A 14,411-nucleotide genomic window follows, 5' to 3' on the forward strand; every position below is an offset into this window, starting at 1 on the left:
TCCCCCAGAGGACAAGAAGTACCTTGTCTCTTGAGAAGATACTGACGCGCCATTATCGGCCGTCGGGACTACTATGAAGATGGAGGATACCCACCAGCCCTCCTCAATACATGATGAAATGTTCCGGGGTTTAAGGAGCCGTATGAACAAAGTGTTCCCTGTCAATAACCATATTAAAGCCATGACCCTGGAGTAGTGTTGAGCATTCCGATACCGCAAGTATCGGGTATCGGCCGATACTTGCGGGTATCGGAATTCCGATACCGAGATCCGATACTTTTGTGGTATCGGGTATCGGTATCGAAACAACATTAATGTAAAAATGTGTGAAAGAAAGAATTAAAATAAAAAATATTGCTATACTCACCTCTCCGACGCAGCCTGGACTTCAGCGAGGGAACCGGCAGCGTTGTTTGCTTAAAATTCGCGCGTTTACTTCCTTAAGTCCCGGCTTGTGATTGGTCGCGTGCTGCCCATGTGGACGCGACGCGACCAATCACAGCAAGCCGTGACGTAATTTTAGGTCCTTCAGGATTTTAAAATTACGTTCTGGCTTATGATTGGTCGCGTCGCGGTCACATGGGCGACGCGACCAATCACAAGCCGTGACGTCACGGGAGGCTGGACACGCGCGCATTTTAAAATGCGCGCGTGTCCTGCCTCCCGTGACGTCCCGGCTTGTGATTGGTCGCGTCGCCCATGTGGCCGCGACGCGACCAATCACAGCAAGCCGTGACGTAATTTTAGGTCCTTCAGGATTTTAAAATTACGTTCTGGCTTGTGATTGGTCGCGTCGCGGTCACATGGGCGACGCGACCAATCACAAGCCGTGACGTCACGGAAGGCTGGACACGCGCGCATTTTTGCGCGGTGCATGTCGGGCTCTGGAGCTGAGCCCACATCTTTTCCAGCACATGTCATATGTCCCTAACAGCCACAGGTGGAATCACGATCCACCCGAGGCTGTTAACATGTGAAATACCACTGTCAATCTGACCGCGGTATTCAACACGATAGCGCCTGAAGCGCGTCACAAACCCCTCCCATCTGTGCCAGTGTCACATGACCATGGGTCGCCGCTGGGTTGGCATGACCACCCATGGTTTAAATTAGATTCATGTGGTTGTCATAGCAGGATAGCCATGAGCACCGCCCAGCGTATCTGCTAACACAGGATGATCGCAGCTTCTAGTCTCCCATGGAGACTGATGACAGTGTAAAGTAGAAAAAAAATGTTTTTAAAATATTATTAAAATAAATGTATAATTAAATTAACCCCTTCAAAATAAAACAATGAAAAAAAATATATACATTTGGTATCGCAGTGTTCAGAATCGCCCAATCTATCAATACATAAAAATAATTTATCCAATCGGTAAACAGCATAACACAAAAAAAAATCAAAACTCCAGAATTACATTTTTTTTATTTCCTCAACATTGCACTAAAATGCATCTAAAGATGGAATCTGCACCAAAATGGTATCCATAAAAATATCAGCTCGGCACGCAAAAAAACATTCCTCACCCAACCTGAGATCACGAAAAATGGAGACTCTACAGGTCTCGGAAAATGACGCAATGTTTTTTGTTTTTGTTTTTTCCCTAACTTTTTGAGGATTTTTTTTCACCACTTAGATAAAAAATAACCTAGACATGTTTGGTGTCTATGAACTCGTAATGACCTGGAGAATCATAGTGGCAGCGCAGTTTTAGCATTTGGTGAATGTGGTAAAAAGAAAAATTATCAAATTGAACTTTTATTGCAAATTCACCTCACTTTAAATTTTTTCCAGTACATGATATGGTAAAACCAACGGTGTCGTTCAAAAGTACAACTCGTCCCGCAAAAAAAAAGCCACCACATGACCATATTGACGGAAAAATAAAAAACACGGCTGGTGTCAACGATTGACAGTAGCATCAGAATGGTTACTCAGCAGGGACCGGAGCCAGCTCCCATCACTGCTGTCCCATGCACCTAATGGCTGTTTAGCGCAGAAGGCATCTGCTGCGTAAAGTTCGGCTCCTGAGCCCCCTCCGCCCATGCAGACCCCATGGTGTAGTCGTACTTTGTGTTGACTTGATTTTATGTATATGCACAGGGAGAGGATTGTCCCGGCCCTTGTCCTTGCCTTGGCCCGGTCCTTGTTCCAGCCCTTGTCCTTTTCCCCGATCCTGTCTTTCTTAAAGAAGACATGGAACCAATACATGTGCAGTGCAACCATTTTAAACGTGCAAAAAAATCATGCTTTGTACAAAAGTCCACAACTATGTAACCGAATACACTGGTCGACAACTTTATTTCTTTTTTTTTAACATTGGGACATTACTATCATGATTACAAAGTTGCAGTTGCGTAATTTGCACAATTGTATAATTCCGGCGACATTTGATAAATATGTGGTGGAGTTGAAGTAAAGAGTTTGTCTGAAATTGCGCCATTTTTGTTAATGTGGGCCACTGTGTTTTATATGACACCCTGATATTAGTGTGTTTTAGAACATTATTGGTGGCCTTAGTATTTCTATGTAGCTGCATCATGGGCTCCAAGAATGATTGTATCAGATGGGCCCAAAGTGCTCCACAGAAGCTGAGCGGGGCCTGTGCTAAGCTAGAAAAAAAGGGGCTTTAGAATGTTAGTGCGGTAAGTTTGTCATGATGGCATCTACCAAAGAGCTCCAAGGTGGCCCCAAGGTCTCCAGGACAATCTGGAGTGGTCATGTATGTTACATGCCGGGGAAGGTCTCAAGGTCAGTGAATGTCCCGGCCGGCCGTGAGAACATTGCAGACTGGCATCCAACCTGGGTGCAGAGGGGAATTCACCATAAGTCCCAGCAGTTACTGGCAGCGGCCGGGCATTTCCAGAGGTACTTTCCTTTGCTCCGGGCCTTGTCACATGTTCCTCTCCTGACTTCTGTGAAGACAATAACTTTTACTCTGCTCTCAGAACTTTAAAGGCAAGAAAGTCAAGAATCATTTGTGCTATAACGAAACCTTAGATTGGACGATGGACACTCACGTCTTCGTGCAAATCACCTGGAGTGAGGAGCATCGCCACACAAGGATCATAGACTACAGTGCTTTGTGTAACGAATCCATCCATCATAACCAGAGTTGTTGACCGTAGGTCTGAGGTCCAGCGTAATATTTGTCTGGACCCTCTGATCTGCTCTAACCACCTGTATTCTGTATACATAAGGGAAAAACACAAAGCCCTTCAAAGGCAACAAAAACGCAACCTTCTGCCCAAGGAGAAGCTCTCTGAACATAAAAGGTCCGTTATGATGCCACCATGCCAGTTACTCAAGTGGAGGGCAGATGGAAAGTCTTTACCAGGTGATGGATGAAAACATCCATCACCTGGTTAATCTATCAATAAAGGATCTACTTTAGTCCTGTGAGACTTTTCACAAGGTCACATCCTCCCTAATAGGAGAAAAATCCCGTAATTTCACAGCTTCTCCAAGAATTCATCCACATGGAAGTATTGGAGGAAGGTCCAGGCATGTATTCTCCAATCTTGGTGGTTCTTAAGCCAGGAGGCAGCTGGTGTTTGATGGATATCGCATACCTCAACATCTTTAATCAAGTCCATCAGTAACATGGACCTGACAAAGGTTGTTTACCGAAACGCGCGTTGGGGCGGAGGCGTGTGCCAGGAGTGTCTCCGCAGATTGCGGTGGGTAATTATTTGTTATGTGCTCTGTTCACTTTACCATCTTTGTGGCGCTGTCCCTTTATATAATTGTGCGATGGTTATCATAGGATTATTTATGGCTTCAGCACTCAGTATTTTTACAGAGTATGATGTAATGTCGGTGTGAGCCCGGCACTGTGAGTGATTATTGTTTGGGTCACACCGTTTGTTTATCCCATTACCTTGTATAGATTGCTTGACCTCCTGTCACACGTCTCCTGCCATTGCCTTTGCAGCACTGTTTTAGACTCTTTTCTGTATTTTTGCTTCTTTACACCTGGTGTTATTTTAAATAATAAAGTTTTTGATGTTTTCTACTATTAGTCTGAATATCATCTTTTTGATATGTCTACATTTGATATTTGCGTAACCATCAATTTATGAGATTCCGTTCAGAAATTTCTGCACATGGCAAATCCGAGGTAGGCTGAAGTCCTTCATCTTCGGGTCACTCCATGTTTTCTATCACGTGTTTAGAGCCTCATCTCATGTTGTTCTACCCTGTTTCACCAGACACACCACACATCTTCTGACCTGCCCTAATTCTCCACCATGCAGCCACATATCTCCTGACCTGCCCTAATTCTCCACCATGCAGCCACATATCTCCTGACCAGCTCTAATTCTCCACCATGCAGCCACACATCTCCTGACCTGCCCTAGTTCTCCACCATGCAGCCACATATCTCCTGACCAGCTCTAATTCTCCACCATGAAGCCACTGCACAGCCACACATCTTCTGACCTGCCCTAATTCTCCACCATGTAGTCACTGCACAGCCACACATCTCCTGACCTGCCTAATTCTCCACCATGCAGCCACATATCTCCTGACCTGCCCTAAATCACCATGCAGTCACTGCACAGCCACACATCTCCTGACCTACCCTAATTCTCCACCATGCAGCCACACATCTCCTGACCTGTCCTAATTCTCCACCATGAAGCCACTGCACAGCCACACATCTCCTGACCTGCCCTAATTCTCCACCATGCAGCCACACATCTCCTGACCTGCCCTAATTCTCCACCATGCAGCCACACATCTCCTGACCTGCCCTAATTCTCCACCATGAAGCCACACATCTCCTGACCTGCCCTAATTCTCCACCATGCAGCCACACATCTCCTGACCTGTCCTAATTCTCCACCATGAAGCCACTGCACAGCCACACATCTCCTGACCTGCCCTAATTCTCCACCATGCAGCCACACATCTCCTGACCTGTCCTAATTCTCCACCATGCAGCCACACATCTCCTGACCTGTCCTAATTCTCCACCATGCAGTCACTGCACAGCCACACATCTCCTGACCTGCCCTAATTCTCCACCATGCAGCCACACATCTCCTGACCTGCTCTAATTCTCCACCATGCAGCCACACATCTCCTGACCTGCTCTAATTCTCCACCATGCAGCCACACATCTCCTGACCTGCCCTAATTCTCCACCATGAAGCCACACATCTCCTGACCTGCCCTAATTCTCCACCATGCAGCCACACATCTCCTGACCTGCCCTAATTCTCCACCATGAAGCCACTGCACAGCCACACATCTCCTGACCTGCCCTAATTCTCCACCATGCAGCCACACATCTCCTGACCTGCCCTAATTCTCCACCATGCAGCCACACATCTCCTGACCTGCTCTAATTCTCCACCATGCAGTCACTGCACAGCCACACATCTCCTGACCTGCCCTAATTCTCCACCATGCAGCCACACATCTCCTGACCTGCCCTAATTCTCCACCATGAAGCCACTGCACAGCCACACATCTCCTGACCTGTCCTAATTCTCCACCATGAAGCCACACATCTCCTGACCTGCCCTAATTCTCCACCATGAAGCCACTGCACAGCCACACATCTCCTGACCTGCCCTAATTCTCCACCATGCAGCCACACATCTCCTGACCTGTCCTAATTCTCCACCATGCAGCCACACATCTCCTGACCTGTCCTAATTCTCCACCATGAAGCCACTGCACAGCCACTCATCTCCTGACCTGCCCTAATTCTCCACCATGAAGCCACACATCTCCTGACCTGCCCTAATTCTCCACCATGCAGTCACACATCTCCTGACCTGCCCTAATTCTCCACCATGCAGCCACACATCTCCTGACCTGCCCTAATTCTCCACCATGCAGCCACACATCTCCTGACCTGCCCTAATTCTCCACCATGAAGCCACTGCACAGCCACACATCTCCTGACCTGCTCTAATTCTCCACCATGCAGTCACTGCACAGCCACACATCTCCTGACCTGCCTAATTCTCCACCATGCAGCCACATATCTCCTGACCTGCCCTAAATCACCATGCAGTCACTGCACAGCCACACATCTCCTGACCTACCCTAATTCTCCACCATGCAGCCACACATCTCCTGACCTGTCCTAATTCTCCACCATGAAGCCACTGCACAGCCACACATCTCGTGACCTGCCCTAATTCTCCACCATGCAGCCACACATCTCCTGGCCTGTCCTAATTGTCCACCATGAAGCCACTGCACAGCCACACATCTCCTGACCTGCCCTAATTCTCCACCATGCAGCCACACATCTCCTGACCTGTCCTAATTCTCCACCATGAAGTCACTGCACAGCCACACATCTCCTGACCTGCCCTAATTCTCCACCATGCAGCCACACATCTCCTGACCTGCCCTAATTCTCCACCATGCAGCCACACATCTCCTGACCTGCCCTAATTCTCCACCATGCAGTCACTGCACAGCCACACATCTCCTGACCTGCCCTAATTCTCCACCATGCAGCCACACATCTTCTGACCTGCCCTAATTCTCCACCATGCAGCCACACATCTCCTGGCCTGTCCTAATTCTCCACCATGCAGCCACACATCTCCTGACCTGCCTAATTCTCCACCATGCAGCCACACATCTCCTGGCCTGTCCTAATTCTCCACCATGCAGCCACACATCTCCTGGCCTGTCCTAATTCTCCACCATGCAGCCACACATCTCCTGACCTGCCCTAATTCTCCACCATGAAGCCACTGCACAGCCACGCATCTCCTGACCTGCTCTAATTCTCCACCATGCAGCCACACATCTCCTGACCTGCCCTAATTCTCCACCTTGCAGCCACACATCTCCTGACCTGCTCTAATTCTCCACCATGCAGCCACACATCTCCTGACCTGCCCTAATTCTCCACCATGCAGCCACACATCTCCTGACCTGCTCTAATTCTCCACCATGCAGCCACACATCTCCTGACCTGCCCTAATTCTCCACCATGCAGCCACACATCTCCTGACCTGCCCTAATTCTCCACCATGCAGCCACACATCTCCTGACCTGCTCTAATTCTCCACCATGCAGCCACACATCTCCTGACCTGCCCTAATTCTCCACCATGAAGCCACACATCTCCTGACCTGCCCTAATTCTCCACCATGCAGCCACTGCACAGCCACACATCTCCTGACCTGCCCTAATTCTCCACCATGAAGCCACTGCACAGCCACACATCTCCTGACCTGCCCTAATTCTCCACCATGCAGCCACACATCTCCTGACCTGTCCTAATTCTCCACCATGCAGCCACACATCTCCTGACCTGCCCTAATTCTCCACCATGCAGCCACACATCTGACCTGTCCTAATTCTCCACCATGAAGCCACTGCACAGCCACACATCTCCTGACCTGCCCTAATTCTCCACCATGCAGCCACACATCTCCTGACCTGCCCTAATTCTCCACCATGCAGCCACACATCTCCTGACCTGCTCTAATTCTCCACCATGCAGTCACTGCACAGCCACACATCTCCTGACCTGCCCTAATTCTCCACCATGAAGCCACTGCACAGCCACACATCTCCTGACCTGCCCTAATTCTCCACCATGCAGCCACACATCTCCTGACCTGCCCTAATTCTCCACCATGCAGCCACACATCTCCTGACCTGCCCTAATTCTCCACCATGAAGCCACTGCACAGCCACACATCTCCTGACCTGTCCTAATTCTCCACCATGAAGCCACACATCTCCTGACCTGCCCTAATTCTCCACCATGAAGCCACTGCACAGCCACACATCTCCTGACCTGCCCTAATTCTCCACCATGCAGCCACACATCTCCTGACCTGTCCTAATTCTCCACCATGCAGCCACACATCTCCTGACCTGTCCTAATTCTCCACCATGAAGCCACTGCACAGCCACTCATCTCCTGACCTGCCCTAATTCTCCACCATGAAGCCACACATCTCCTGACCTGCCCTAATTCTCCACCATGCAGTCACACATCTCCTGGCCTGTCCTAATTCTCCACCATGAAGCCACTGCACAGCCACACATCTCCTGACCTGCCCTAATTCTCCACCATGCAGTCACACATCTCCTGACCTGCCCTAATTCTCCACCATGCAGCCACACATCTCCTGACCTGCCCTAATTCTCCACCATGAAGCCACTGCACAGCCACACATCTCCTGACCTGCTCTAATTCTCCACCATGCAGCCACATATCTCCTGACCTGCCCTAAATCACCATGCAGTCACTGCACAGCCACACATCTCCTGACCTACCCTAATTCTCCACCATGCAGCCACTGCACAGCCACAAATCTCCTGACCTGCCCTAATTCTCCACCATGCAGCCACACATCTCCTGACCTGCCCTAATTCTCCACCATGAAGCCACACATCTCCTGACCTGCCCTAATTCTCCACCATGCAGCCACACATCTCCTGACCTGTCCTAATTCTCCACCATGAAGCCACTGCACAGCCACTCATCTCCTGACCTGTCCTAATTCTCCACCATGAAGCCACACATCTCCTGACCTGTCCTAATTCTCCGCCATGCAGCCACACATCTCCTGACCTGTCCTAATTCTCCACCATGCAGTCACTGCACAGCCACACATCTCCTGACCTGCCCTAATTCTCCACCATGCAGCCACACATCTCCTGACCTGTCCTAATTCTCCACCATGCAGCCACACATCTCCTGACCTGTCCTAATTCTCCGCCATGCAGCCACACATCTCCTGACCTTCCCTAATTCTCCACCATGCAGCCACACATCTCCTGACCTGTCCTAATTCTCCACCATGCAGTCACTGCACAGCCACACATCTCCTGACCTGCCCTAATTCTCCACCATGCAGCCACACATCTCCTGACGTGCTCTAATTCTCCACCATGCAGCCACACATCTCCTGACCTGCCCTAATTCTCCACCATGCAGCCACACATCTCCTGACCTGCTCTAATTCTCCACCATGCAGCCACTGCACAGCCACACATCTCCTGACCTGCCCTAATTCTCCACCATGCAGTCACTGCACAGCCACACATCTCCTGACCTGCCCTAATTCTCCACCATGCAGCCACACATCTTCTGACCTGCCCTAATTCTCCACCATGCAGCCACACATCTCCTGGCCTGTCCTAATTCTCCACCATGCAGCCACGCATCTCCTGACCTGCCTAATTCTCCACCATGCAGCCACGCATCTCCTGACCTGCCCTAATTCTCCACCATGCAGCCACACATCTCCTGACCTGCCCTAATTCTCCACCATGCAGCCACACATCTCCTGACCTGCTCTAATTCTCCACCATGCAGCCACACATCTCCTGACCTGCCCTAATTCTCCACCATGCAGCCACACATCTCCTGACCTGCCCTAATTCTCCACCATGCAGTCACTGCACAGCCACACATCTCCTGACCTGCCCTAATTCTCCACCATGCAGCCACACATCTTCTGACCTGCCCTAATTCTCCACCATGCAGCCACACATCTCCTGGCCTGTCCTAATTCTCCACCATGCAGCCACGCATCTCCTGACCTGCCTAATTCTCCACCATGCAGCCACACATCTCCTGACCTGCTCTAATTCTCCACCATGCAGTCACTGCACAGCCACACATCTCCTGACCTGCCCTAATTCTCCACCATGCAGCCACACATCTCCTGACCTGTCCTAATTCTCCACCATGCAGCCACACATCTCCTGACCTGCCCTAATTCTCCACCATGCAGCCACACATCTCCTGGCCTGTCCTAATTCTCCACCATGCAGCCACGCATCTCCTGACCTGCCTAATTCTCCACCATGCAGCCACACATCTCCTGACCTGCTCTAATTCTCCACCATGCAGTCACTGCACAGCCACACATCTCCTGACCTGCCCTAATTCTCCACCATGCAGCCACACATCTCCTGACCTGTCCTAATTCTCCACCATGCAGCAACACATCTCCTGACCTGCTCTAATTCTCCACCATGCAGCCACACATCTCCTGACCTGTCCTAATTCTCCACCATGAAGCCACTGCACAGCCACACATCTCCTGACCTGCCCTAATTCTCCACCATGCAGCCACACATCTCCTGACGTGCTCTAATTCTCCACCATGCAGCCACACATCTCCTGACCTGCCCTAATTCTCCACCATGCAGCCACACATCTTCTGACCTGCCCTAATTCTCCACCATGCAGCCACACATCTTCTGACCTGCCCTAATTCTCCACCATGCAGCCACACATCTCCTGACCTGTCCTAATTCTCCACCATGAAGCCACACATCTCCTGACCTGTCCTAATTCTCCACCATGCAGCCACACATCTCCTGACGTGCTCTAATTCTCCACCATGCAGCCACACATCTCCTGACCTGCCCTAATTCTCCACCATGCAGCCACACATCTCCTGACCTGCCCTAATTCTCCACCATGAAGCCACACATCTTCTGACCTGCCCTAATTCTCCACCATGCAGCCACACATCTCCTGACCTGTCCTAATTCTCCACCATGAAGCCACACATCTCCTGACCTGCCTAATTCTCTACCATGCAGCCACGCATCTCCTGACCTGCCTAATTCTCCACCATGCAGCCACACATCTCCTGACCTGCCCTAATTCTCCACCATGCAGTCACACATCTCCTGGCCTGTCCTAATTCTCCACCATGCAGCCACACATCTCCTGACCTGCCCTAATTCTCTACCATGCAGCCACGCATCTCCTGACCTGCCTAATTCTCCACCATGCAGCCACATATCTCCTGACCTGCTCTAATTCTCCACCATGCAGCCACTGCACAGCCACACATCTCCTGACCTGCCGTAATTCTCCACCATGCAGCCACACATCTCCTGACCTGTCCTAATTCTCCACCATGCAGCCACACATCTCCTGACCTGCTCTAATTCTCCACCATGCAGCCACACATCTCCTGACCTGCCCTAATTCTCCACCATGCAGCCACACATCTCCTGACCTGCCCTAATTCTCCACCATGCAGCCACACATCTCCTGACCTGCCCTAATTCTCCACCATGCAGCCACACATCTCCTGACCTGCCCTAATTCTCCACCATGCAGCCACACATCTCCTGACCTGCCCTAATTCTCCACCATGCAGCCACACATCTCCTGACCTGCCCTAATTCTCCACCATGCAGCCACACATCTCCTGACCTGCCCTAATTCTCCACCATGCAGCCACACATCTCCTGACCTGCCCTAATTCTCCACCATGCAGCCACACATCTCCTGACCTGCCCTAATTCTCCACCATGCAGCCACACATCTCCTGACCTACCCTAATTCTCCACCATGCAGCCACACATCTCCTGACCTGTCCTAATTCTCCACCATGCAGTCACTGCACAGCCACTCATCTCCTGACCTTCCCTAATTCTCCACCATGCAGTCACTGCACAGCCACACATCTCCTGACCTGTCCTAATTCTCCACCATGCAGCCACACATCTCCTGACCTGCCCTAATTCTTCACCATGCAGTCACACATCTCCTGACCTGTCCTAATTCTCCACCATGCAGCCACACATCTCCTGACCTGTCCTAATTCTTCACCATGCAGTCACTGCACAGCCACTCATCTCCTGACCTGCCCTAATTCTTCACCATGCAGCCACACATCTCCTGACCTGCCCTAATTCTCCACCATGCAGCCACACATCTCCTGACCTGCCCTAATTCTCCACCATGCAGCCACACATCTCCTGACCTGCCCTAATTCTCCACCATGCAGCCACACATCTCCTGACCTGTCCTAATTCTCCACCATGCAGCCACACATCTCCTGACCTGCTCTAATTCTCCACCATGCAGCCACACATCTCCTGACCTGCCCTAATTCTCCACCATGCAGCCACACATCTCCTGACCTTCCCTAATTCTCCACCATGCAGCCACACATCTCCTGACCTTCCCTAATTCTCCACCATGCAGCCACACATCTCCTGACCTGTCCTAATTCTCCACCATGCAGTCACTGCACAGCCACACATCTCCTGACCTGCCCTAATTCTCCACCATGCAGCCACACATCTCCTGACCTGCCCTAATTCTCCACCATGCAGCCACACATCTCCTGACCTGTCCTAATTCTCCACCATGCAGTCACACATCTCCTGACCTGCTCTAATTCTCCACCATGCAGTCACTGCACAGCCACACATCTCCTGACCTGCCCTAATTCTCCACCATGCAGCCACACATCTCCTGACCTGTCCTAATTCTCCACCATGCAGTCACACATCTCCTGACCTGCTCTAATTCTCCACCATGCAGCCACACATCTCCTGGCTGCCCTGTATATTTTCTGTTGCTTTATGGTATTATTGATGCTTGGAGCGTTTACAAACCTGAAATAACTTACAAAATAGGGATAATTTTTGGAAACAGCCTCTTCCCTTTTCCTTTAAAAAAAAAAAAAAAAGATACATTTTAGATACATTTTAGACAATTTGATAAAGCCTCTGTAATTTCTTAATCATTTTGTGAATAACAAAACTGTTGCGGATCCCAAAAATTGATGTTTTTTTCACTTGTACTTGAGAAGTCAATACTTCACATTCAAAGCTATGCACCTGATTGTTCTCCCTAGATAAAATTATAATTTTTGGGACGGCATGTGAGAAAATTATCGCTACTTCATTTTGCAAAATGATACTTTCCAAACATGGATCATTTTTGCACCCTACCGTGTGAAGAGGCTATGGCTTAAGTTTACATCTCCTGTGTATATACAGCAATCACATTTTTAGGGAAAATTTAACGAACTCTAAACCAATGTATCCAACTCTAACCATAATGAGTTCTATAGAAGCGTCATCCGCCGCCATAGCTCCATTGGCCAGGTGCACGTTCTTTTTGTTCTGATGACCGCACTCTAGTTTGAGACTTCACTACAATTTTGCTTCCGGCTGTAGTTTCTTCAGAGCTCTGACCTATCAGGCTGGATCGTCACTTGTAAAGCAGCTGCAACAACAAGCCATCCCTCAATGTCTTCTGGGGGGACTTCCAGACCACCCATCTCTACACCCTTCTTTTTTTTGTTTCAATATTTTTATTTGGATAATAAAAATTTCACAATAATCTCCCAACGTGGGAGTACTGAAAATACAAAATTTACATAAGTATCAACACTAACATTGTAATGTATGGGGGAAGTATTAATGTTGATTAATGAAAGACAAGACAGAAACAAAAGGGGATAAGTCCAAGACCGAATACAGTATAAAACCACTCTACAATTTTACAATAATATTCTCACATATCAACAAGTATCGATCGGTTATCAATATTATCCAGTTCAGGATCCCCACTCCTTCGAAGAGAAAAATAAAAAGCAACATCTCAGGGAGACAGGGTGAGAGCCAACTTCATTTGACCATCCGGATATAGTTCGAGCCATGGCGACCAGGTTTGGAAAAAGGAATTCCAGCTATCAGTTCTCGTCGCTTGAATGCGCTCATATATCATGATAGTGTTCATTCTATCTTTGACAAGAGATATTGAAAGTGTAGGAGACCTCCATTTTGACGCTATGTGTATTTTGGTTGCCATTCCCAATAACACCGCCAGTCTGTGTAATTTTTTAGATAACCCCTGCGGTTTTAATCCCAGAAGGAGGGTCAGTGGGTTCATTAATGTCTCTTTTCCAATCATCCTATCCAGTAAAAGCTTTACCTCCCGCCACAGTCTACACCCTTCTTAATAGTGTTTTGGTGCACCAGACATGGACTGTCCTGAGACTTCTTGCATTTGATAATGGTGGTCTTCAGGGGGCAGAAAAGATGTTCAAAAGATGTTGTGAGTAACGTGGAAATGGCCTCGTCATGTATGTCAGTTAAAAGGTGCCTTGGAGAAGGGCACAAGGTCATTAAATGTCATCTTCCTCTCCGGGCCGTGAGAATATTTCAGATTAGCGGTAGTTCTGGGTGCAGAAGGGAATTCACCATAAGTGTCAGCAGTTCCTGGCAGCGGCCGGGCATTTCCAGAGGGACTTTCCTTTGCTCCAGGCCTCCTTATATGTTCCTGTTCTGACACCATCATGTGTTGTGCTACTAACCAAGAAAGTGACATGTAAATCAGTGCAAGCACAACCCCTCTTCTCGCCATGTTTCACCACACCAAACAGAGCAGATTGGATGTTGGACATTTCCCTATTAACTTGAAAACTAACTCATGTAGAAACTGATTGCCTGGGCCATGTCCGCCATTGTGTCAAGTGATGTCCATGTCGGCCATTGTATCCGAGCCATCTCCACTATTGTTTCCAGGCTGCTTCCACCATTGTGCCCGGGCCGTGTCTACCACTGTATCCGGGCCATGTCCACTATTGTGCCCGGGCCATGTCTACCATTGTATCCAGGTCTTGTCCACCATTGTGCTCGG

This window comes from Ranitomeya variabilis, chromosome 1 (assembly GCF_051348905.1).
Source record: "Ranitomeya variabilis isolate aRanVar5 chromosome 1, aRanVar5.hap1, whole genome shotgun sequence".
NCBI lineage: Eukaryota > Metazoa > Chordata > Amphibia > Anura > Dendrobatidae > Ranitomeya > Ranitomeya variabilis.